This window comes from Nansenia antarctica, assembly GCF_963989245.1.
Source record: "Nansenia antarctica genome assembly, chromosome: 4".
In the NCBI taxonomy this organism is placed as follows: Eukaryota; Metazoa; Chordata; class Actinopteri; order Argentiniformes; family Microstomatidae; genus Nansenia; species Nansenia antarctica.
The window spans coordinates 12,012,885-12,035,497 of NC_137689.1; positions in this window are offsets into that span (position 1 = coordinate 12,012,885).

A 22,613-nucleotide genomic window follows, 5' to 3' on the forward strand; every position below is an offset into this window, starting at 1 on the left:
TATCAGACTGCAATATTTCTTGTTGTTTCACATGAAATATTTTAAATGTGAAGTGACATGATGTTGAGTAGTGTTGTGTTAGTCTAAACCGGGTAACCTGTTTTTATGTATTTGTACACAAGCTCAAAGTCAAGCACTTAATAGGCCTAAATATCAACTGCAAATAATACAGTAGTACCCATAAGACAATAGTAGTGGAAGGATTGTATTTATTGTACAGTAAGTCAATCAAGTGGAGAATAGACTCTAGAGACTACAATCTAGTCAGGTGAAATGAAGACGACCTCTTGTGGTTTGCTTTAAAAAAAAATAGCATGTGTAAACTGTACAATTCAGCAATACATTATGCATTTTCCCTCTCCCTCTCTCTCTCCCAAGAAAGAAAACAGAATTAAAGAGGAAAAGGAAGTCACTTGGTGAAACATTAGAATGAGGAGGCAGGCAGCTGGCTCTACACTGACATGGCTTACTCCATGGCAAACCAAGTGTAGAAGCATAATATCTCCTCATAGTGTATTTGTGACACATTCTAATGCTTTGGTCCTCATGTCGGGATCGGATGTAATGATCAGACTTTTTAGAAACATGTGAATACATTTCCGTATTGTTGAAAATCAACACTACACTATATCCTCAATTCATCAGTCTGTACATGCTTGTAACCCATACAGACAGCTATATTTCATCAAGTCCTAATATCACACAAAATCACAATCTCCTGGGCATTGCAAGACTGGATTTGAAATCTAAGATGTTAAAAGTCGTTCAGTGAAAATGTGTGAACTCATCAGTCTTTCAATGATTTTCATCCTTTCCTTAAAATACATCTTCACTGTATTGATCTTACATTATTCTTGAATTTCATTATGTGAAGAGGAAAGCATGTCTAGGCTAGTATTACAAACCAAACTTCTTTAGGGAGTTATATTTAACATGGAAGACTTAGGAGAGACAAGATTAAATGATGTCTATGTAGTGCAGCATGATCTTTTTTCTGAAAATAGTCCTGCTGACCAGCACCAAGAAATGCCCTGACCTTTCTGGGTCAGTGGTATTGATAGTGCTTTGGTGAGCGCATTGTGATTCTGGGTTTGCCGCTCTAGTGATGGGCCATGTTACATACACATAGGCCTATTTAAATCTTAGGTCAGCTCACGTGTGTTTGATTGTGCGTTGAAGTAAATTCATTATTCTCATTATCAGCTTTGTAGAATACATGAATAGCAACTACACATCTAAATATCTGCTGTTTTTGTCATTCCCTCTTGTATCAAAGTAGTTTAGAGGCTGTCAACTGAAGCACTTGGGAGAAGTCTTAACATGATTCTTCACTAGAAAAATGGTAATGATATCAAATGATTCCACACATTTAACTACTTTTTCCATCACAGGCACAACATTTCTATTCCATTGTGCACTGAGGTGCATTCAACAGGGTGTTTGCGTGTTATCTTTTAACAGTTAGCTATGATTTTGAATAAATATTGCAGGCTAAAAGTAAATGTTGGTTCATGTTCACTTACAATCTGCATCTTCTTGTTTCATATTGACTTGGGTTTTACTGTCTGCCCCCCTGTTGAGCTTCCTATCATCTCAAGCTTATTTGTTTATTTCTCTCTCTCTCTTGGCTTAATATAATGTTTCTTTTGCTCTGTCAGAATCAGTCTCTAGAGTTCTGATTCTCTGGGTGTAACAGGAGTTCGTGTCTCATTACAGGTAGAGGATGAAAGCAAGCACATGGATCAAAACCAGTTATTAATTGCTTAAAAGGAGACACCCAAGGATACATATTAGACGAAGTAGCAATGACCTCCAAATCTCCCGTCGACTGTCATTAGCATCTAAAATCCTGAATCTACCTGCAAAATTAATAATAATAATAATAATAATAATAATAATAATAACAGTTTTTATTATTACGGTAAGCTAAACAACACAAAAGAAAAAGTAGTGAAAGTGTGATGGAAAGGTAGGGCTATTTGTTCAGTCTGTCACTTGAGACTTGGGTATGATCACTTTGTCACGACCACACCACTGTCACAGGAGGACATATTTGACTATAGCTACATAGTTGACTATTACTATTTCCATCTGTGTGTCAGCAGAGAGGCTTTGAGTCATTTATTATGTTGTATAAATTAGATACATCTAGACAGTATGTAAAATGTATTGTAGCGATCCTACAAATTTGAATAGACATGGACTTGTTTTTGTTGTTAAAAATGGGCATATTCAATGCAGATGTCAGCCCTACAGTGTCTGAAACTATTACACACTGGGTCAATCACATGGTTTATTTCGCCTGACTCATTGCCAATGAGTTATGACGCTGATATAATATATGTTCATTAATATTCATAACTATCTATTTCTTCTCTGAACATTTCAATATGAGTTTGGCTGTGCACCACACACTGTGTTATTTTCTGCAGTCAGGACACTTCTAGCAGGGCCCAGGGTGTCACCGAAGGACACATTCATATCTTATGCAGTCGTTTTCACTTTGATCACATAGTGGAAAATTGCTTCCATTTTAACTATTCAACAGGAACAATGTGCATTATTTCAATGTATTTACATCTAAATTACATTTAAGAGAAAAGTAGTACGGTATGTATATCTATGCATATCTATAATAATAACACCTCAATTTTTCCAGTTTTTATTGAAATTCAGCTAAAATGTAAAAATGTCATCAATAAATCACTCAATCAGTTGTAAATCACTCAATAAGTTGTATTGAGCCCATCTTAATGCAAGGACAATAGTTTATGTAATTCGGGAATATATGTCTTTGTCTTTATAGTCTCTGATTTGCATATGAATCAATTGCACACTGGGTGGATCAGGCTGTCATTACAAACTGAGCATATGGAGAGGAACAAAACTGAGGAGTCTTACAAACATCTACAAAATTGAATGGTGGAGAGGAAACATCATCTCAGTCACTCTACAAAATGGCCAAAAATAATCCCTTAATGGAAAATAATCTATCTCATTTCCATAATTGTGTTTGCAACAATTAATTCAAGTGATACGGCAAATAAAGTGACTGGACATGCATTTAGTTGATTTTACTATAAACGTTTAGTGCAATTCCGGCACATGCAATGCAAATTCCGCACCATCTCTTTTGTAAAGCGTAGTGGTAGATACATCATGTTATGGGTAGGTTTGTCACTGGCAGGGACTGGGGAGTTTGTCAGGATCAAGAGAAATGTATTAAATTTGCTGAGCTGGTAGTGACATCCTAATCTTCACAGTGTGTAATTGATTCCTATGCAAATCAGAGACCCTACAAAAACAAAGATATTCATTCTGTGAACTATTATCCTTGCATTCAAATAGACTCAATTCAACTTATTGAGTGATTTGTTGCTGACATGTTTGCACTTTTGACTGGTAGTGTATATATTATACATATCTGTTGGCTAAGTCAGCTAAATAATGAAAATATAAATAAAAAAATAAAATTATTATTAATAATAATAATAATAATAAAAGTCACCAAATCATGGGTGTTCTAGCTGATCCTTGTAGGTAAATGTAGCAAAAGCATTATCCTCCTCCTAGAATCTAGATTTGAATGATATGCCATCAGATCCCTGTTTAAATGACAGCACATTGTAATACAATCCTACTGGAAAGTCAGATGTACTGGCAAATATCTCAGTTAACGGCAAAATAGATTGGACTCTGCTCTGGCACAGTGAGCATCTGGAAGCATGCTTAGCAATAGTATAGGGAGTCTAGGGTCATTTAGCAGTCACTCAGCCCTGACCAAGCCAGCCTCTAGAGATTCATACAGGTGGAACATCTCTGAGTCCCTCCAAAGAGCCTCTTGTTCTCTGCTATCCTGATGTCCTCTGCTTTCCTGCTCTCCACGCTGATGTGGCCTGGTTTCGCTGTCAGCTTATTCTGAGAATTCCCTGACCTGAAGGGGCTGATTCACAGTGTGTTCCCACTTCTATAAGTACAGAAGGCACTGCCATATCATATTAAATGTCATGCAAATGGTGATATTCCTCACAGATCCAATGCTATTCATATTTTTTTTAAATTATTATTATCATAGTGAGGTTTTGGAGAAAATGATTTAAAAGACAATACATTGAGATCGGTTCTTGATGAAGTTCAAACCTGCATAGGGAGAGTAACAGATTGCCCCACTCTTTGACTATAAAGATAATATCCTAAAAAGGCCCATCTGCCTTATTGAATTGTGTATCGCCTTTTTTTTCTCCCTCTCTCTTTTAAACACACGCGCGTGCACACACACACACACACACACACACACACACACACACACACACAAGCACACACACACACGCACACAGGCTACTTCCCAGCTGTGTCTTCCCTTTCATAAATGTCATTGGCGCTGTGCTCAGTATGACTAATCCTACATTTATTTATCATTTGCATAATAAACATGCACGTACCGAGGTTAATAAATGTGACACGTTTCCTAATCTGTTTTGGAAAAAAGGAGATGATTCAGTTAGGGCCGAAATGCTCTGTCAGATAACATTCTGTTTATGCTAGACATGGTTCTGTTACCTTAATCACTGTGCACTCTATCCTGGAAACACAAGTCTCCTCTTTTCTGTCTGTCATCTTAAAATATGATTAAAATTCACAGCAGGATTATGTGATATACAGTATTCAGTTTTAGTCGATTACTGCAGCAACAGTCAAAGACTGTAGGAAATGCACGTCCTACTGTAGGTTTTTGTCTTATTTATGTTATTGAACACTGGACACTCATAGTTTAGGTTATTGTAGAATCTCATTGAAACATGTCCACTACAACTGCAACTGCAAAGCCATTGAAACTGGGTCTTGGTTCTGTATGTCTTGATTCTGTAATTCAAAGAAAATACATTTTGTCTCAGATATTGATCTAAGAGTGCTTGAGCGAGTAGGCTTGGTACAAGCACGATTGTAACTAATGCATGAAAAAGGATCAATTAAAATGTTTCGATTCAACAGACTAATCAATGGCAAAGCCTTTGTAATCAAACATTTAAGCAGAAGGACCTCGATTTCAAAGTTTCTCAGTGCTCCAACTTCCTTTCCCCAAACCACCTCACTCACTGCCTCAAGATCCCAAACGATGAGGAACAATGTCATCACACGCTCAGTGGAATGGACATTCCACAGTCAACCAAGCAGATCGTCACATTATGTTAAAAAAAGCAAGAATTATTCATCATATTTATTATTTACCATATTTTCATAATGAAGGGGTTAATTACACTTGTGAGCCACCCCCAGCGGCCTTGTCAGGAGTGGCAGGGACACAGCTGTAGGTCTGCTAGCTAAATCATGCACTAAATATGTCACCTAGAATTAGACCCAGTGGGGCAGGCCAGTTTTTCACAGTCCAAGTGCCGAGGCATGGCCGCTGACAGAAACACTGGACACACTGTAGTAAAGAACACCACTCGGGAGCCACTGAGGTGGAGAAGATGCAGGAAACCGAGTGCGACCCCCCCCTGCATCTTGACGTCTTCATCCCCAAAAATGAGGCTACATTTCGTAAGATCCAAGATCCAAAGGACGCCCACAGATGCATTTTAATTCCTTGTGTCTTTAATGCAAATGATTTATGAACTAGTAGTTACTAAGCTACTGCATCAATATTCCAAACATAGTTCAGGTGATTTGACTCATGGTACAACAAGGTATTTTATTACAATAACACAATGAAACGAAGACTCAATCTCAAACGAAGAACCATCTTAAAGTAGATTGTTATATCTTTTGAGCAAATACCCAACAATTACTTTTTCTTTCAGAACAAAGTGTCAGAACAAAAAGACAGATCACTAAATGCTTCATGCAGTGTGACACATTGTTTGAGATGTCAAGCAAACATGTTTCACCTGCAATCAGATTAACCTTGATAACGTTTATGACATCAATATGACATCAGTATGATGAGGTTAATTGATTTCAGAGTAAAATCATTTCACAGGAAGTGATAGGTCCCATCCATGGAAGCTTTGGTCTCCTTCACATTTATTAAATTTGATTTCAATCAGTCAGGGTTTTCTTCTATGAATTACTTAGGAAACAGTGCAGCTCATATTCTTCATATTGTTAGTGGGATAGCATATTCATTTGCCTCTGAAGTGGGTTACACATAGGAGTGTCCTCCTCACTGATTAGTATATCATCAACTTGCAGTTTACTCAACAACAACAACAAAAAGAGGAAAAAAATAATATTCCTTTTACTCTGGAGGTTTAGGCTCTATACCAAAGAAACTGGCTTAACATGTACAGTCCCTTGCTAAATAAAAAAATAGAACATCTCCATAAAAATTATTGATACAAATATGTTGCCACTAATTAAGACAAAATGTCATAAAACAGTATTTCTCAAAGGGCTTTCATGTGAATGTGATGACAAACAGTACGAGAATATACACTGCTCAAAGAAATTAAGGGAACACTTTAAGGATATGCTTCCCCAGACCATCACTGACATGCCAAACCTGTCACGCTGGATGATGTTGCAGGCAGCATAATGTTCACCACAGCGTCTCCAGACTCTTTCACCTCTGTCACATGTGCTCAGTGTGAACCTGTACTCATCTGTGAAGAGAACGGGGCGCCAATGGCGAACCTGCCAATTCTGGTGTTCTCTGGCAAATGCCAATCGAGCTGCACGGTGCTGGGTTGTAAGCACAAGTCCCACTAGAGGATGTTGGGACCTTATGCCACCCTTATAGAGTCTGTTTCTGACAGTTTGGTCAGAAGCATGCACACGAGTAGCCCGCTGGAGGTAATTTTGTAGGGCTCTGGCAGTGCTCCTCCTGTTCCTCCTCGCACAAAGGAGCAGATACCGGTCCTGCTGCTGGGTTGTTGCCCTGTCCAGATCTTGTGTAATGGCCCATCTCCCGGTATCTCCTCTACGCTCTTGAGACTGTGCTGGGAGATACAGAAAATATTCTTGTGATGGCACGTATGGATGTGCCATCCTAGAGGAGCTGGACTACCTGTGTAACCTGAATGGGCTGCAGGTACCGCCTCATTATACCAGTAGTGACAAGGGCTCTAGCAAAATGCAAAACTAGAGAAAAATCAGCCAGGAAGGATAAGGAGAGAGAAATGGTCTCTGGCCACCACCTGCATTTCCTTTTTGGGGGTTGTCTTGCTGTTGCCTCTCCTGTCCACCTGTTATCGCTTTCATTTGCACCAAAGAAGGTTAAATTGATTAACAATTGTTTACGCGTCCTAACTGGACAGATCGATATCCCAGAAGTTTCATTGACTTGGTGTTATACTGTGATGATTAAGTATTCCCTTAATTTTTTTGAGCAGTGTACCTTCAGTATATTACAGTGTGTTGGTATCTACCAAAGCACTGTTGTAGATACTGTAATCCTTAACTGTAACATAGCCACGAGCTGTCAGTAACATGAATATCAAGCAGGCCTTTCGGAGGGTTTGGACACTGATATGACTGGATATGCAAATAAACCCACCACCTCAAACTCAACACCTTCCACGCTTGTTTCTACGGCCTGTCAGAGCTTTTTGAAGTCTCTTACCACCCCAGATCGAGAGCCGATACACCCCACTCTCTTCACAGAGGTTGATGTTCGTCAATAGCTCACTATAGGTGCAAACCTAACAAGGCCCCTGGACCCAATGGCATCCTAGGGCAGGTCATAAACACTTGTGCCTCCACACTGCCACAATCCCTGTCCTATGGAAAACCTCCACCATCATAACCATACCAAATAAACCTTTAAAAAGGTACAGAGGATGCTGTAGCATGCCTCCTCCACACACCCCTTGAACACCTGGGGCCCTATTATGCACTTCTTAACTTGCCGTCTTAAGTGTTAATTAAGACGCACCGCCAGGTTAAGACCTACCCCCACCCTTATTATGCGCTTCATACGCGCTACTGCTATTATGCAGGTGTCGATAGGCGCCCACACATAAGACGTAAAACTCCCGTGCATATATTGCTCATTGTGGGAGAGTTCATATGTTAATGAAGTGCACTAGGCGCCCCTGCTATTATGCGATCTGACTTTGCTCCTATCGCTAAGAAGTGGTTTGAAAAGTTCTTAAGTTTAGACTTCATGCACGTTTTGAAACACGAGCGCGCCTCCGCGGTTTACGCATGCATGTGGGCACACATGAACACGCACGTGGCTCCACGGCAAGACGTCAATTACGGTCACAGTATAAATGCTTTATTTCAGAAGGGAGAGGCAGAGAAGCACGCTGACCTCCTTCTCAGGACTTCCATAATAGCATAGCGCTAATGACTCAACGCAGCCGGTTCTTAAAGGGAATGGCACCTGGCACGCTGATTGGGTTGATTGAGAAGACGCCCAAAACACACCCATGACTAATTTCTTTGCTTAGCGGCGGGTTTTAGGCGCCCACTACAGCACGCATAATAGCAAAGTGGCCTTGACCACGCCTCCACGTCTTAAGTTTAGATCTACCGCCTCGTCTTATTGATGAAGTGCATAATAGGGCCCCTGGAGTCACCAGGAGACACCATAATGTCAGGGTGCTATTTGTGGATATGTGACACGGCCAGGTGAAAAGGTCTGCATGTCAGAAATGACCAAAATGCTTCTTTCATTAAGTTTTTTGTAATACACTTTTGGGAAGCTGCTATTTACACACAACAACCACTAGTTGGCGGCCTTGTAAATTAGCCTGCCTCCTACACAGAAAAACTGCAAAATAGCTTTATACTAGCATATCCCGATGTGATTTTTAAAATGTAACGATACTGGGTGGTAGAACGCACATAAGTCACAAAGTCATAAAAGGAGGGTCCTGAATTTTTATCGAGATATAAAATATATATATTTTTAATTACTCACAGGGTCAAATGACCCCACCCATGGCTGTTCTAGTGTTAAGTCTTGAAGTGCCCAGTCAATATAACAACCAACAGTTTAAGATCACTAAATGAACCGTTGTACTACAGTGGAATCAATATTGCAAAATGCTGTGCAAAGTATAATAAGATGAAATGCACTATGATACAGTACAAGTAGTCAAGTAGTCAGGTAGTGTTCAAGTAATCAGGTAGTGTGCAAGTAGTCATATAGATTATTGTTGTAGTACTACAGAATATATAATACTAATATGTAGTACTACAGAATATGAAAATAAAAATAGTACTATTGTACTATATAATATACAAAAAACACTGAAGAATAGATGACGGGTCAAACATAAGACATACATTAATTCTCAATGATTACTTCTAACAGTTATGGACATGATCGAACAAATTCAACACAAATGGTCACATGACCAAGCAACACAAGTTAATATTACATTATATCTGACTCCAAAAGACAATTCATGGTTAATAATGATTGCTAATGCTTTGCTCATCCCTGTGTGACAGACAACCGATCATATTGGATCCTAGATTCATTAAGAATACCTAAAATGCTATTTCACCATGCCCTCAAGTTAAGATAATTCGGCTTGCGAAGACTCTACGCTCATGCTAATAGCTGAAGCTGATGACTCATTCTACATCTCTTTAACGATGCCTGTGAACATTAGACATTAAACGGAAGATCCTTCATGAACCTTCACGGTCACCATTATGTTGTGCTGTATTAACAGAAAATGAGAATAGAGTATCAACAAAATAACCAATGTAACAGTTTCAAACCAACAGAAGTTGTTTTAACATGCGTCAAGGACAACACAGGAGACCGGTGGCCGTGGGCCTAACTCGGGGAACTCAAAGAATATCTTACTGTCCCACTCCTTAAAAATCAATCTGAACAAAGGACAAGGTGTAAGAGACATTACCATCGCAGTTAATGGTGAGGGTGTGACTTCTTCAGGATGTCCGCTAGGCTCATTCAACTGTACATATAATGATATACATTGAAATCAAGCCTGGCGTCACCAGAATCCTTCTACCATCTGCTACTACACCCTGCTCACAGTTAGGTTATGTTATGGTCCATGAAGGCACACTTTAGAGTAAAAGCTGTGTGTTCTTCACCTTCACAACAATCAACCAACCTCCCATTACTGGGTTGACTTGCTGTGCTGTACGATTATGTTGTGTTGTGTGTTATGATGTTATATTTCTTATCAGTTATCTGTTCAACCTAATTTTCAATACAGGACAACAGACAATCAATCTATCTATCTACTGTATAACTAATTATATAATTTGGCTTCAGCCAAATACTTGGCCGAGAGGATGCCCAAACCCTGTACATTTCTTAGGTGACTGTGCTGTATGGTGGTGACATTTCAACAAAGAAACATGGTAGAGGAGGGTGCTGGCCCAAATGGATTTATTTTCATATGTAGAAGCCTCCCATATATTAAGTAAATCATGCAAGTCTAACATCTTGCTACTGAACACAAAACCCTGAACTCATATTGCACCTCAACATGACATTTCATATTTGGATCACTCATTTCACACCTCATAATGGGAGCGAAATGTCCATCAGTATTCACACATCTCCTGAATACTCATTAGAGCAAACCAGCCCCTCTGATGCACTGAGACTTATACCTTCTCCATCCTAGACTCCACTGTTGCAGCCTTGATACCCGTGACAGCTCAAAGCTGTCAAATATTGCCTTTTTTTGTTAGACTCTCTTTGTTTCTCTTTGTTATTTCCTGGTTTCATACTGTATTGTATGTATGTCACCTTTACACTAGAGTCAGAGTACAGGCCACAAGAAGCAAGACAACTGAGGTGAAATTAAGATAAAGTATCCGACTGCAGTCTGTGCTCCAATTGTAACTTAAAGGTGTAATAAAGGTGAGAAAGTACACCTGGGCCAGTCTTTTTTTCTGGTCAGACCTAGTGTCACTTACTTATCTTGGGTCAAAACAGCAAGGTCCCTGTGTCAACACAGAAATGTCTCCCAGGGTTGAGCTCCAGTAATACACACTGTGTCCAGGTATTTTTAGGGCTTTGTTGATCGAGATCAGTCCGCCTCAGTGCTTGGCATTGAGATCCTGTACATAAGCTAGCTAGTACTAACTAGCTATGTTAAACAGAGATACTCCACTAACTGTAAGAGAATGTGTGCAGTACCGTCGGGTCAAAATGTATGTAAATATTCCGAAAATGTATGTTCTTGCTTGATTTGTATGTTTTATTCCAATAACATATCCCTTTCACAGGTAGTGTACAGAGGAATGTACACATGCACACACAACTAGATGTAAATACTAATATGTATACAGTATACATTCACTGAAGGACTTAAGGCTTTGAAATTACATTTTGTTCGTTATTAGGTTAAAGTGGGTGAAATTAAACCCTGTTGTTTAGGGGTTATCAATGCTGATGGTGTAGCCAAGCAATAAAAAACTAATCAAATCATGTCACTCGTGGCCATAGATTAAATCCAAGGTGAGTTATGTATGTGTGTCCTTCAGTATTTGTGACACAGTCTGATGAAAAGGTCTGCATGTCGTCAATTCTCAAGTCGCGCAAATGATCCAAAAGCCAAAAGTTTGTGTTGAAGTGCCCACTCGATATAACAAACAAAGTCCAGGATCCATTTGCATAGGCTGGGGTCAATGCTTAGTCCTTGAGCTTGCTGTCGATAATTCTCAAGTCCCGCAAAAAGCTACTTAAAAAAAACAAAAACAAAGTTTTTTTTTGCATATAACGGAAGTTTAACAAACAACAGTTTTAGGATCACTAAATACTTTTGATTTGTGAGTTCAATTCACTGTACTGTCTGCCGTAGGCTACTGGCTAAATGATACATGGCTTGTAAACACACTTACATTTTAGGACGTGTTCAAAAGCAAGGACTGTGTTGTGTGATCATCTAATTATGTGTAGTTATGTGTTTTAGCATGCTGTTGTTCTATCAGCATGTTGTGAGGTGCTAAACATGCAGTTAGATACTTAGTTCATAGCGATGTTCCAGCTAACAGCTGTTTTGCACGTGTTTTGATTCAGAGCGAGTTTCTCCGGTATTTGGTTTGAGGTGTACCAACATTCAAATAAGCATCTTCAACTCCTTGAATCTTCTACTACTACAAAATATTTAAATATACGACACATCATTTGAAATCTTAGAATCTCCACTACAATCTGCAAAACTGAAAAATGACCATGCCCTACTTGAGGACTTTTTCACCAGACCCTGTCACATTTGATTTGGTTACAATATGAATGAATGAATGAATGAATGGTCTTTATTGTCATTGCTACAGTACAGGTACCAAACAACGAAATTTAGGAGGGGTGGCTCCTCTGGTGCTAGGAAAGATTTTTATTTTATTTTTTTTAAAACACAAGAAGGGAAGGAGCTGGTTTACATAAATAAAGGCTATGTACACTATCCACTATACTATACTGTACAGATAGACGACTAGGGTTGTCATATTGCACATAGTGTTATTGCACATTCTTTTGAAGTGTCGCAGTTTGCAGGCTAGAAATGTACATATTTGTGCCTCAGCACTACACCTGATTTTTTCAGTCCAGCAGCTGCCATCAATCCGTCCAGACTGTCCAGGGCCCAGAACCTAGGTCTTTGCTGTGTTCAGGGCCTGGATGGCCCTGGGGTAGAAGCTGTGCTTCAGTCTGTTTGTCCTTGCGGCCATGGTCCTGTACCGCCATTTCGAGGGCAGCTGGGTAAAGTGTTTGTACCCAGGGTGGGTTGGGTCTCTGGAGATCTTGGAGGCCTTCCTGAGACAGCGTGTGTTGTACAGCTCTTCCAGAGAGGGAACAGCTCTTCCAATAGCCATATGTTAAATATTTGAACACACATTTACAAATTATGAAAATGATCACAGGTGACATAGCTCACAGGTGACATAGCTCTCTGAGGGTGACATAGCTCTGCGATGCTTTGAGTAATCACCTGCAGCATGTTGTTGTCTCAAGGGGTGGAAAGCAGCATGTGCAGGCCCGCTCATTGTCATTTTGGTCATTGCACAATGTCACCATGATGTATAAATTCATGATGATAGTACATTGTAGTGACCCCCACAAGGTCCCGCGTATTGACATCAACACAACAGCCATTCCACCGGTGAGGCAGAGTGATGTGTGGACTGGGTGAGAACCAGTCCCTGGCAGTACATTTCTATGACGAGAGATTAATGCGTTTTGTCTGCCACCAGACTGATCCCGGCCATAGGCTGCAGAGAGACCGGAGAGAGAACTCGGCAGCCCCGCTTGGGAAGCCTGTAGCCACCTCCACCAGCATCCTGTAGCCAATGTTGTACATAGAAAAAGCCTTAGATCTTTGATTTCAACTCATGAAAAATTGGAGCAGAAACAAAAGTGTTGCGTTTATATTTGTGTTCAGTGAATGTGAAAACATCAAGGTCAGGGCATAGACTGTTACTCTAGTCTAGAAAGCTAGCTATACAAACACAATAGGAATATGCCAATGAAATTCAAACATAAGAGACAAGCTCAAACAGGAGATAACAAAACAACTTATTTTTGTATGTAGCTGCCACTACCTAGCCTATGTCACTGGTTGTTTTTCCTCATAATTTCACCTACACTAGCTCTTTTCAAGCTATCCAGAGGTTTATTATTTTCTTTTTTTTAAAGGCTATGTTACAAAGGACTCTTTGTGTACGAGAAGATGAACAGAGCCTGAAAGACATTCTAGTGGAACATCAAGGAAGCACAGTAAGGCAAGGGGTACCAACCAGCCTATAAAAATGTCTCTTGCTACATGGGCTTTGTATCCAAGCGGTCTTTGATGTCAAACATTAGAAACTTTAGAAAGTGCTCTGTAAAGAATTTCCCCAAATTGTTTTTATTCTAAAATAAACTTATTTGATGTAAGACAAACTATTCCCTTGACAAGAGGTCGGTGTCCAGCACTGATCCCAGAGACAGCACAAATATAATAATAATAATAATAATAATAATAATAATAATAACAATAATAATAATAACAATAATAATAATAATAATAATAATAACTTCGATTTCTATAGCGCCTTTCAAAAACCCAAGGACGCTTATAAAATATGTCGGCACAATGTGTCCAACGTCGCTCATTGGTAACGTATCAGCAAAATACTTCACATTGACAGTGGGACTAGGTGAAGCATTTTGAATTGCTCTGGTATCCACTCTGGTTGTCCATACATTGAATTGATGTAGTATAGACATGTAATTAAGAGCCAGTAGTTGCTAGGGAAGGGAATCAAAACAAAGCAAGCATGTAGTCCATTAGCTATTGAATTTAGTTTATACAAGTCATGTCTGTCCTTTCTTTCTATTTACTTTTTAGTGCTTTGAAAGGCCCAATAAAATGAACATCGTAATTTACAGTGTTTTGGTTTGAATTATGGCTTCACCAGGTCAAATTAGCATCAACCAAATATGAAAAACAAGGTTTATGTTATTTTCCAGTACCCTATATATCTACCTTACTATATATAAACATAAAGAGCTTCTCTCCTTCAAATGCTAAGCAAAAAAGCTACTTCTTGAATCTTTTGAAGCATTTTTATTGTAAACAATTGAAGTATGTAACTCAAGTCACTTTAGTGGGCCTTTAACGGTAGGCTGATTAACAGAGGTGAAGAGTCTGGGAATCGGGAGAATCAATGTAGTGATTCATGCAGGGCACACACTCCATTCCATCATCAACACCTGCACAGCAAGGTGTGCTAGCTCAATGTGAGCTCGACGGTTGACAAGGTAAGGAAATAGTTAGCTAGCTACAGTAGCGGAAATAAGTGGCTCTGCATATGATCCTAAAATACCATCTACAGTGAAGTTTGGAAAGCATGGTATGGGTCTGTTTCTCTTCACATGGTACTGATGGAATCCAAATTATCGAAGGGAAGATGAATTGAGTCATGTTCCGGGAAATTCTTGAGAATGATCTGTTGCCATCCGCCATGAACATCTAACTGCATGTTTAGCACATCACAACATGCTTCTTGCTTTTGAGCACTTCCTAAAACGTAAGTTTGTTTACAAGCCATGTATCACTTACCCAGTAGCCTATGGCAGACGATACAGTGAATCCAATTCACAAATGATAAGTATTTAGTGATCTTAAAACTGTTCTTTGTTATATCAAGTAGACTCTTCATCACTTAAACTTTTGTAATATGAAAAAGAAATAGAAAACACATTTTTGGTATTTTGCTCAACTTGAGCATTGCTGACATGCAGACCTTTTCACCAGACCATATCACATGTCATACATTATTACACTATGAAAGCGGTGACATTCAGGTCTGTCAGGTCTGCAGTTGGATGCCATAAGATGTATGAAGTACAAGTCATATAAGGGACACATATCCAAATTGAGTGTTCAATTCAAGTCGAACATGTACACATTTACAATAATAGCCATAACTTATAGAGTTTGTATTAAAACAAATCTATTTGAGTATGTACACATGTAAAATGTTTGCCTGTAAGAATCTTAGAGTGTTAATTAATATTTTCTGTATAGTGACTGCTGACCTAGGACAAAAGCCTACAGTATTGTGGCTCTTCAGGGCCACGAGTGAGGATCACCATGCTATGGTGTTCATTCATATCTAGGCAACCACCATCTCTGAAGGAAGGAGATCAGAGGTAGTCAATTGGAAAGAACCGCTGGCCTTTTACATCAATGAATGATCCTACATCAACTTGCGCGATCGACACCACCGAAGCTCAGGCAGGCCTATTAAGACAGCAGACAGCTGTTGCATATGCATCAAGTCAATATGTCAAATATGTCTCCATGGCGGGTCATCCATAGTCTAATCTGTAAAGGGGGTGTTATGCAGGGAAAATCCAATTGCATATTACAAAGTCAGAAAAAGATTGACTGCCTGCCAGCCAAACATTCAGGGCAGAGAAAGGAGATCACCCCTCAGAGTGGCTTCCATCATCCTGTTGACACAGGTCATTCAAGCATGAGATGCCATCACGATCCCTCTGCATCGATGTAACTCTACACAAAGCAGGTGAAGATATTCATTGCTTTCCAAGAACAAACACAATGATTACCATATAGGGCAGTAGAGGTCAACCACAGAGACTTTAGCCCAGTCAAGCAAAGTCAGTTATCAATCCTGTCCTATCCTGAGGACTATCCCCAAGTCAGCCCAGTGTCCATTCTAAAGAGGACAGATTGGAAGGTGTAAAAGATTGAGGTGTTGTATATCCCATGCTATCCCGAAATAAGTAATGATCACAACCAAGTACTTGCAACCTACTGTAGATAACATCTATAACCACAGGCAAGTAAAGTGTAAGCTACTTCATGTGAACATAGGTGTGGTATTGAATCATGGAAGCACCAAAGCCTGCCCTAAAACTCTCTCCTAATGAATTCTTAATTACTGTGTATCCCTCACACCAGAGTATATTTAATGTAATCAATTCTCATTGGTTTGGTTAATTCTGGCACAGGAATGGATATTGCTTCAACACACTTAATCTCTTTCTTGATACACAGTAAAGAGTCATTCTAATGTTGTGCATAGGTACTGTATGTACTGTACAGTAGAGAACACAAAGAAGACCAGATGCTTTCTTTACCTCGTTAGATTATCCAGAACTCATTGCAATAGTTATATGCAAATCTATTTACTTCCTCCATAATAGCTTACATGAGCAGGACGTTTTGGTCTCTAAAGTGTTGAACATTTTACATTTTACATTTTGCAGTGGCCACAGAGGGCAGCAAAGCACACTGTTCCTGTTCTGTTCCTTTAAACCACCTTCAACATCTATGCTTATTGTCCTCACTAGCACCTTTCATTGTGTGCATAGTCGTTAACAATGTATATACCCCAATGTAGAAGTATTACTTTTAACCATGAAATATATCAAATATATTTGTTAGAAATGATTCGTTTTTTAACAATTAGTTCATAAAACTAATAACACAATTATCATTTATAAAACAAATAGCCTAAGCTATTTTATCAGGTTTTCAGCTTTCTTATTTCCAATGCATGCACTACACAACACTTGGAGTAGACATGCAACATTGTTTCCAAAATGGATTAACTGATATATGTTTAATTTACTGAAACTATTTGACAGGTACCTTTTGGTCTTCGTTTGGACTAAGCTCTTTTGTCATGACGGAAGAGCCACAAAAGTGCAGTATACTGGGTCTGATTATTAAAGCTATCAACCATTTTAATGATCTACCTTAGGGCACAGGTACAGCTGAGTAATTCATTGGCGTTGGCAGAAATGCTGGTTAAAACCCTCGATCAAATGTCCACAGAGTAATACAGAATACAGTGCTTTAGCTCCACATGTCAGGCTGTTCACTACACAACCTCATCTGCTTTGATTTCCCCTTCTCTGTCAAGAAGAGAAAACATACATAAAAGCATTACTTATAAAAAAAAACAAAACATATGTATTGATGTTATGTTTGCCCATTATGTAGGAAAGCTCAGTCATATCTTGAGCAATCTTGCACCTTCTCTCACTCCGTCCTTTGTTAATTTCAGAGTTTTAGCTGGCGTGGATGAATGAGCAAACCCACTGCAGATTGACCCCCCCTCTCCCCCCTCTCCCCCTTTCCCCCCTCTCCCCCCTCTCCCCGCAAGTTCTGAGGTGACGGGTCATAAATCCCTATAGACATGCAGGGAGGGAACACAAACCTGAAGGAGATTTTCTCCTCATGCATAGAGAGCCGTTTCCCCCTCACCGCCAATGTCTCCCCTGGGGACCCGGCTGCCAACTGACTGCATGCAAAGCAGCCTCTGCAAATGGGTGTGGGTGAAGGAACTTTTGTGGCGCAGGATAAAAGACGGGGCCGACGTCCCCCGGAATTCACCACCCTCCCCTATCATCCAGATGATCCTGAATGCCAATTACCCCCAGTTCTGTGGGGAGCGTGCTGTCAGTCAGGATGTGTCTGCGTGTGATGCCGTGGAGAAGCAGACGCCGTGACTCTGCCGACGGTGCACAGCACTGCAGTGTAAAGCTGCAATTTAATACACTGCTGGTGAGCAACAATGGGACATTACAACCTGTAATGCATTACACATCCTGCCATATGCACAGTGTATTAAAGGTGGAAGGCAGGCTGGGACATCTTTCTATGAGTTGGTCTTTGGTATTCAACATTTTCTTTAATTTATATAGGTTTATGATTAATAGGACGTGTGACCTTTATCACCCATTTTAAATGTCAATACATTTTTGTTGAGATATATTTCAAAAAAAAGTCCATAACGACACTCAAACTCTGAATTGTAAAATGTGTCAGTTTGTGTCAAGTAAAATGCCCTGTTCTGTTTTAAAAGTACTCAAAACATCAGACTTATTTCCTTAATGTGCAAGTACATATTCTGCACTGTTGATTCACTGTTGATTCATTGGGTTGCCTTGGAAACACAATGCTGTCAAAGAAAACCAAACCGTGACTTTTGGATTGGAATGGAACTAACCTAAATTAGGTTCCAAAGTGGGTTTATCACTAACGTATCAAAAAAGTAAAAGAGACAAATGACTCAGAAGCAACATTGGTGTAACATATCCTTAAATCAAGTGTTTAGAGTGTGTTTAAGATAGCTTTACGGATTGAATAGGCTTCAATGGGCAACACAAGCTGACGGTGGTCAGTACTTCATAGTACAGTAGTACTGTTTTGGGAGAAAATATTGGCTCAGTTAGTGACAAAGATACAGTATACCACGATAGACAGAACAATTTGTCAGAAATAATGTTTCTGGGCCTTCATTTATAAGCTGTATGAAACATTGAGGTGACATTTTCAGAGGTGAACCTATTTTTGATGGCCAATATCTTTCTTTTTCATCATTTTATCCATTTTTTGATGATTCCTACAGCGTTCCATATCAGACATTCTTGTGAGAGGACGCTGTCGAGATTTGTCTACATATTGCCATCTTGTCTTTATTGCCATCCGGCTTATCCAGCTTTGATGGAATCGTTAAAAAGCAGATATGAGCAGAATATAGGAGTACCTGCCTTTGTCAGACTCTGTTTTCCCATCAGATGTTAGCATGGCGATAAGAATCGGAGCAATGCCTGCAGGTCATGTATGTGTTATGCATAGCAATTCATGTCTGTGTGGCTGAAAGAAAGTATTTTGAGAGTAAAGAGAGGAGTGTGTTTTCTCTGTAATACATATGTATTGGATGTGATTTGACTCTCATTTTTTGATGTGGGTGTGTTTTTTTTTTAAGATGTCCTATGTAAAATATGTAAAGTAGGACATCTTAAAGAAAAGATCATCCACATCTAAAAATGTCCTATTTTACAATTTAGGCAGGAATCCAAGACTAATGTATTATATATTTTAGGCAATATAAATGCAAAGCTTCAGAGAGAGCATTTTGTGTGTATACTTTTTTTTCTGATACTGAACTAAGAAATATGTATTATTGTATTCATTAAGTTCTTCAAAAGCCATCTACCGGCCATGAATAATGGAACGTTCATTAGATTAGATTAGATTAGATTAAACATTAGTGTCATTGCAGAGTACACAACAACAAAATGCAGTTTAGCATCTAACCAAATAGTGATAGGTACAGTATGGCAAGTACGGTAGTTAGACGTATACAGGAGATAGATAGGAGTAAGCTATGTACAGCTAAGGTAGCTCTACACAGTATGGTGAATACAGATGCCAATACAAATGAGAGACTATACCAAAAGAGGTAGGTACAAACGGATAAGAACCTTCAACAACCAGAAGCCTTGGATGAACAGTGAGGTCCGCCCACTGCTGAAGGTCCGCGACGCCACTTTCAGATCAGGAGACGCAGAGGCCTCCAGCTCAGCCAGGGCCAGGGTCTGAAGAGGGTCATCAGGGAGGCCAAACTCAACCACTAACTGCAGATCGAGAGCACTTCCAGAGCAACACTGACCCCCTTCGTAGGTCTCAAGGAACCTTTGCTGGACTTTTTGTTGCATCTTCCCTAGTGCCAGCGTTTCTGCCAAGGCTCTAACTGCTGAGCTGCTACTGCCAGCCTTATCTGTGCATATTGAGTTTGCCTTCGATAATGGCTGTCAATAATATAATGTTTAATTTCACTTCATTATAAATTGTTCTGGGTTCAGTCTGCTGTCATCCATCCATAATGGAGCGATTCGAAAAGTGACACGGTTATAAGCAGAACACAGTCACGCGCACACAGACAGGGAGACACAGGGAGAAGCAAAGAGAAAGGGTGTATGTGTCTGTCTGTCTGTGTGTGTGTGTGTGTGTGTGTATGAGCGAAAGAGAGAGAGAGAGAGAGAGAGAGAGAGAGAGAGAGAGAGAGAGAGAGAGAGAATGAGAGAAAGAGTAGTAGACAAATCATTCAGAGCATGAGCATTTCCACAGGAATGTTATTGGTTTTAATATTTTGCCATTGTGCCAACAACATGTCATTTCACGACATAAGCAAGATGGAAATGTATCTGTCACAGTGTTGCCGTGGCAAGAGAATACCGAACTACCGAACACAGAGAGAGAGAGAGAGAGAGAGAGAGAGAGAGAGAGAGAGAGAGAGAGAGAGAGAGAGAGAGTAATCAATGGAAAAATACTTCCCTTCACTTTTTGCTATGAAACAGATCGTGTTATGCGGATGTGTTGATTTAATAAGATAGATATATTTACAGATGTAGACATAGAAACTGTAGTGGATGTTGCTGGTATGATCATTTTCAGGTGCGCGGCACGCAGAGAAAATAGGCGAGACTCAGACTCTCTACAGCGTGAGGCGCGTGTGAGAGCGCCTCTCACGTGGGCTGTGTGGCTGCTCTGTCCTGTTAACATGAGGGCCTAAATGAAACTCACACGCGCCGCTGAGGTAACGCTTGCGGTATAATTTAGCCCTTACTCATCAACCACCTTCTTAAGCCACTCCAGTAGAATGTGGTTTAGCACGTTCCCTGGTGTTGAATGAAGCATTGTAGCTCTGTAGTTTCTGCACTCCCTAAGGTTCCCTTTCTTAGGAATCTTCATAATGGTGCCATCTCTCCAATCCGACGGAACATTTTCTTCCTCCCAGATGATTCTCATGAGATGGTGAAGCATGTTGGGTTTCGATGTCAAAGTCAAAGTCAAGTTTATTTATAATATATATTATATAAATGTATATTCATATAATATATAATGAATTCTATATTATAGCACATGTTGATACAAGCAAATACACAGAATAACATTACAGAATAAGGAAAGAGAAATAAAAACATGGTTCATTGTAAATGGTACACAAAACAAAAAAACAAAGCAAGACAGATAATATGTGAAAAAAAAGAGAATAAAAAGTTTAAGAGAGACAGTGAAAAAGTTTAAGATCAAGAAGATTTAATTATGAAACAAGTACAGCTACATGGTCAAAGCGCCATTAAATAGGAGATCTCGCTTAAAAGTTCCCACAGTTTCAGCCATTCTTAGGTTTTCTGGCAAGTTAAGAGGACCTCAGGGACTTACTTGGTGTATATCTTACAAACATGTCTGACATGTATTCAGGTGAGTGACTATGGAGTGATTTATAAACTAATAATCGAAGAATCGTAAAATCTATTCTAAAACTGACAGGTAGCCAGTGTCGTGATTGTAAGATTGGTGTGATGTGTGCCCTCCTTCTGGTCTTAGTGAGGACTCGTGCTGCAGCATTTTGTATAATTTGAAGTTTACTAAAAGCTTTCTTTGGTAGATCAGAAAGGATAGCGTTACAGTAATCTAGCCTGCTAGTAATAAAAGCATGCATTAGCCTTTCAGTGTCAGCCTGTGGGGAAAAAAGTTTCACCGTAGCAATGTTTCTCAGGTGATAGAAGGATGTCCATGTCACATTCTTATATCCAAATCAAACATGACCCCTAGTTTTTTGACCTGGCCTTTGGTGTTCAGTGTCAGTGTATTTAGGTGCTTAGATAGTCTCTCCCTTTAAACTTTTTCACCAATGATCAACACATCTGTTTTGTCCTGGTTTAACTGACATCTATACAGCAATACTACTTTTTTAATTAATTTAATTTAATTTTGCCATTTAGCAGACACTTTTATCCAAAGCGACTTACAATTACGAATTACAGGGACATTCCCCCTGGAGTAACTGAGGGCTAAGTGCCTTACCCAAGGGCACACTAGTAGTGGTGTGGCTTCAGGCGGGATTTGAACTCACAACCTTCCGATCCCAAGTCCAACTCACTATCCACTAGACCACCACTACCCTACATCCCACTACCCTACATACTACAATACATCCTACCAAGTGGTCAACTGAGCTGTAGTCATCGGGTACCACAGAAATACGGAGCTGGGTGTCATCTGCGTAGCTATGGTAGCTAATATTGTGCCTCCTAATGACATCTCGTAGGGGTAGCATATACAGACTGAAAAGTAAGGGCCATAGAATGGATCCTTGTGGGACCCCACATGTCAACAGGGCAACAAATATCTCTTCGCCAGTTAGATAGGACCTGAACCAGTCAAGGACTGGACCGGAGAGGCCGACCCAGTTCTCAAGTCTTCTAATAAGGATATCATGATCTACAGTGTCAAAAGCTGCACTTAGGTCCAGAAGGACAAGGACAGAGGTTTTTTTGGAGTCAGTGTTGATTCTGAGGTCGTTTACAACCTGTCTGGTTTGAGGGCTTCAGCTGGTATCTCTCCTGGCACCTCTGCCTT